This window comes from Doryrhamphus excisus, chromosome 2, assembly GCF_030265055.1.
Source record: "Doryrhamphus excisus isolate RoL2022-K1 chromosome 2, RoL_Dexc_1.0, whole genome shotgun sequence".
NCBI lineage: Eukaryota > Metazoa > Chordata > Actinopteri > Syngnathiformes > Syngnathidae > Doryrhamphus > Doryrhamphus excisus.
The window spans coordinates 22,391,972-22,397,698 of NC_080467.1; positions in this window are offsets into that span (position 1 = coordinate 22,391,972).

Genomic DNA, 5,727 nt, shown 5'->3' on the forward strand with positions numbered 1-5,727 from the left:
TCCTCCCCCAAATGGCCGCCGCCACCTAAAATGGCCGACTTCCTGTTGGTTTTCGAACATGGGTTCTTGAGACTTTTTTGTGCGTCCTGTCACGAGTGATGTCTCCTCCGAAAATCATGCCTATACGTGCAACGGGAGGCGAGGGATAATTATTTTAAAACTTGTAGGTGGCGCTAGTGAGTCAATTTGGCTTGGTTTCAAATGTGGGCCCCACCAGGGCCCTCAGGCCTGGAATCTGCCCCCCCTTATGAGTTTTCAAGCACATGCGACCTTCTGCGGGCGAATGATGACCCTTTCTTTGTAAACGGCGAGGCCTGAGCATTCGTCGCCAGGCCACGCCTACCACGTGCGCTTTTCCTGCATCATGGTCCATCAACAGGCTTCACCAGGCTGTCAGGCAGTGACCTTGTGACCTCGGTGTTCATCTGATGAATCTCCTGGCAGAAAAGGCCTCATGTAGATGACACGCCTGTAGCCTGTCGCCAATAGGTGGCGCTGCGACGAAATCAGGAAGTGACCTCCGGGGACCTTCGGGGCGGGGCCATGATCACATGTAACAAGTATGATGAAGATCTGACCACGTGGAGCCAAGTTATTCACGTCTACAGTTACGCTCAGCGTGCAAGGCCCGGACAGATGAAAAAGGGCAAAATTTGGGGGCGTGCCACGCCCACATCGTACGGAATATCCCAAAATCCTTCGCAATTTAACGTCGGCCATCCGTCTAGTGTCCGTTGATGCAACAACGGACTCATTCGGTCAAACCCCCTAGGAGGAGTTCGTCGAGATACGACCCCAACTTCTGGCCCGAAAAAGGCCGCCGCCATCCAAAATGGCTGACTTCGTGTGCGTTTTCCAATATGGGTTCTTGAGACTTTTTGGTCCGTCCTGTCACGATAGACGTCTCCACCAAGTTTCGTGACGATCGGTGAAACTGGTGGCGGGGGCTAATTTTTTTTTAAATTCAAGGTGGCGCTAGAGAGCCAATTTTGGAACATTATATTTGAAACCCATAAAATATAAAATTTTTCGCCAGACCTGATGCGCTCGCCAAATTTGGTGAGTTTTCGGGCATGTTGAGGCCCTCAAAATGGCGCTCATTTTGGGAGAAGAATAATAATAATAAAAAACATTACGATTACAATAGGGCTTTCGCACTGGTCAGTGCTCGAGCCCTAATAAACATTACGATAACAATAGGGCTTTCGCACTGGTCAGTGCTCGAGCCCTAATAATAATAATAAACATTACGATTACAATAGGGCTTTCGCACTGGTCAGTGCTCGAGCCCTAATAATAATAATAATAATAATAAACATTACGATTACAATAGGGCTTTCGCACTGGTCAGTGCTCGAGCCCTAATAATAATAAACATTACGATTACAATAGGGCTTTCGCACTGGTCAGTGCTCGAGCCCTAATAATAATAATAATAAACATTACGATTACAATAGGGCTTTCGCACTGGTCAGTGCTCGAGCCCTAATAATAAGAAAAAGAAACGGAACGATTACAATAGGGCTTTCGCATTGGTCAGTGCTCGAGCCCTAATAATAAGAAAAAGAAACGGAACGATTACAATAGGGCTTTCGCACTGGTCAGTGCTCGAGCCCTAATAAACATTACGATTACAATAGGGCTTTCGCACTGGTCAGTGCTCGAGCCCTAATAATAATAAACATTACGATTACAATAGGGCTTTCGCACTGGTCAGTGCTCGAGCCCTAAAAACATTACGAAAACAATAGGGCTTTCGCACTGGTCAGTGCTCGAGCCCTAATTACGATTACAATAGGGCTTTCGCACTGGTCAGTGCTCGAGCCCTAATTACGATTACAATAGGGCTTTCGCACTGGTCAGTGCTCGAGCCCTAAAAACATTACGAAAACAATAGGGCTTTCGCACTGGTCAGTGCTCGAGCCCTAATTACGATTACAATAGGGCTTTCGCACTGGTCAGTGCTCGAGCCCTAAATAATAATAATAAACATTACGATTACAATAGGGCTTTCGCACTGGTCAGTGCTCGAGCCCTAATTACGAAAACAATAGGGCTTTCGCACTGGTCAGTGCTCGAGCCCTAATAATAATAATAATAAACATTACGATTACAATAGGGCTTTCGCACTGGTCAGTGCTCGAGCCCTAATAATAAACATTACGATTACAATAGGGCTTTCGCACTGGTCAGTGCTCGAGCCCTAATAATAAACATTACGATTACAATAGGGCTTTCGCACTGGTCAGTGCTCGAGCCCTAATAAACATTACGATTACAATAGGGCTTTCGCACTGGTCAGTGCTCGAGCCCTAATAAACATTACGAAAACAATAGGGCTTTCGCACTGGTCAGTGCTCGAGCCCTAATAATAAACATTACGATTACAATAGGGCTTTCGCACTGGTCAGTGCTCGAGCCCTAATAATAAACATTACGATTACAATAGGGCTTTCGCACTGGTCAGTGCTCGAGCCCTAATAATAAACCTTACGATTACAATAGGGCTTTCGCACTGGTCAGTGTTCGAGCCCTAATAAAGTGAAGAAAGCTAAACATCTTGAACCACTTTTAATCCAAAAATGGATTACAGATTTCAAAATGGTCAGCACCATTCAACATTCATACATTCAAACAAAACCAGGTTAGTTTATTCCATATTTGGCTTTTTCAACTGCCTGTGAGCAGCCTTCATCACAGTGGTCACGTAATCTTCCCGTGACGTCTGTGACTGTCATGTCAGCTGATTTATAGTGATGTGGTCACCGCCTATATCTGTATAAGCCAGCTGACACGTCACAAGAACATCATGTGACCACTCTGATGAAGACTGCTAGCAGGCAGTCGAAACTGTCAGGTCAAGAAAAAACTAATTTTGTCTGTCAAAGGGGACCTATTATGCTTTTACCAGTTTTCTGACCTATAAATGTAGTTAGAATGTTGTATGCTGGTGTTAAACAATGCCACAGGTACTCGTAGGTCTGTTGGGATCAGTTTTAGCTTTCTTAGGTAGGAGCCCATCCTTGTCGTGCCAGGGCTTTGGTCTTGGGTGTACTGGATGAGTATCTTGCTCCCAGGAACCGTTGGAGATCTGGTACTCCTTTTCCTCATTTTTCCTTTGGCCTTTTGAGGATGTCTCTCCTCACTCTTTCCCACTTGGAGACCCAAAGGAAATAAATGATGGCCCAATCCAGTTCTAAAAGCACATGTCTTTGGGGGGTAAAAACAGAGCTGATAGTAAAAGCAAAAGTAAAATCACAGCTTTATGATTAAAACCTTTCCCTTGAGATGGCCCTGTTTGGGTTCCATGTGACCCGTCATTAACATGCTGCTTCCCTGAGGTTGCCATGGGACCCGAGCCTGATTGCTGATGTGCAGCACCTGGGAGGAGGCTCCCAGGATAAAAGGGCTCCACCTCCAACAGCTCTCTCCTGCCCCTTCTTCAGACTTCAGGCTGCACCATGCTGTTGTTCTTGTTTGGCTGTTTAGTTTAGTTTTTGCTAGTGTTGGTGTGATGAAGCCCCATGAGGCTTGGAACCATTTCAGTCAACTGGTTCGAGAATGGATTCATTTCTTGAAGCTACATGTGCACACGACACACCTGCTGGCCTTGGATACAATTGCAGGCAGCAATTCATATGTTTTGGCTCTTATAATTATGTACTCCACAATTTTCATTGACAAATGAGTCATCTAAAACATGTAGGAAAACATATACAGTATATATGAAATGCTGAATGTTTTCATGTCAATAAATGCTTCCAGCATCATGTGATATGGCTTGCTTCATCATGGTTTTATGTTACCTGGCATGGCCTCATACAGGCAGAGGACAGTTAAAGTGCTAAAGATGTATGCTTGTGTAACTTGGACAAGACGTTGGACATTTTATTGAAAAGTAATAGTTTTTCAACAATTTGTGGTTTGAGGCGATTCCTCTTTTTTGATACAACCTCTCCGGCCTTTGAGAAAATTCTTTCGCATGGCACGGTGTCATATAAGGGTGATAACTAATACTATATTCATTCTATCTCCATTTTATTCTAACACACAGAGGATGCAGGCGTGCATAAATAGGTTAAAGCCAACATGTATAAATTGGGGTACAGGGTTTTTTGTCTTTCCCAGTAGTCCAAGGATTTTCCATCCTGCTCAGATTTGGCTCCGATATGTAGCGCTGGACCTCTACCGTGGCATCTGCTGTCACGTTTTGAGTCTTCTGTGCCTCCTTTACACTCGTGTCAAAACGAAGCCACAGTTTGCTTCCTAGAAGAAACCACATATCATGTGAATAAGTGTTCTGAAAGGAATGATTGATTTCAACATTCAAAATAATAGATTACCTCCGGTGTCATCATGAGAAGTAGATGCTTGGGGAATGTCCTGTTTGGACCTTATCAACATGGCGCACTCAGAGGTCAGCCGCTTGATCGCTTCTGATGCCTTATTTGGGCTGAAGAAGCCTATCACTTTAAATGGTGGGTCCAGGAGTGTAGCTAGGGACATGATGCTCATTGATTGTAAAGTGTGGAGCTTCTCCCGGAGGAGCCTTATGAGTTGCTCTCCCATTTCACGTGCAACTACTGAGGCCGGCTTTGTCACTTCCTCCTGAAGAGTTTGCTCAAGCATTTTCAAGAGGGGGACAACTTTAGAGGCACACACATGTTTCTCTGCTGACAGCTCAACTGTGGCATCATAAAACGGAGACAGCAGGGAAAGGCACCCTCCAACAATGGTGAATTCATCAGTTGTCAGGAGTGGTCTGTCGTGTTGGAGCCCTGCGGATGCTGCTCCAACTGGCTCCCTTAATTCGACCAATCGTTGCAGCATTAAGTATGTGCTGTTCCATCGTGTCTCAACCTCCTGCAGTAGTTTCTTGTTTGGCATTCCAAGATGAAGCTGCACTTGTGTAAGCTTCTCCTTAGGAATACAGATGAGTAAGACTGTTCAATTACCGCAATGTCCTTTTGCCTCCCTTCTGTTTTGTGAGCATTAGAAACTCTGCACCAACCTGAGAGATATGAAAGAAGAGGCAAAAGAACCAGTGACAACAAAAAGTGAAGTGCATACTTAAGTATAACTGTGAAACATACAGTAGTTGTTTACAGTCCATAATGTGTTTAACACAAACGATCCAAATACTCACCTGTGAGACATTAAACAAGGTAGGCCACCTGTGCTTCATGTCACTGATGCTCATGTGTATGTCGTATGTTCCTCTATGTGCAAAAGTTCTCCACATCAAGTCCTTAATGACTGGGCTGTCTCTCTTCTTTAATTGGTGATTAGTTGGTTTTGGTTCAGCTCCTGGAGGATAGCGAGGAAGAATACCACTTCACCACTGTTCCATGTTTTAAGGGAGCAAGGACATCTTAAATGAAGACGGGGTACTTACAGCCACAACCATAAATACTGTGCTTGACTTGGTAATGCTTGAGAAGCTCCCCTTTTGAAGTATCCTCCAATGTGCAGCGCCTACATTGCCAGGCCACGGGCCGCCACCTTAAAAAGGAGCATAAATAGTGTTACAATGGTTTGTTTTTAAAGTGCTGTCTAATTTCATGTACATCGTTTTTGGATTGTGTTTTAAATCCACAGTTCTAAAGAATGAATTAAAATGCACATTCATTCATGCATTCATTTTCGATTGCTCATCCTCACAAGGGTCGCGAGGGGTGCTGGAGCCTATCCCAGCTGTCTTCGGGGTACACCCTGGACTGGTGGCCA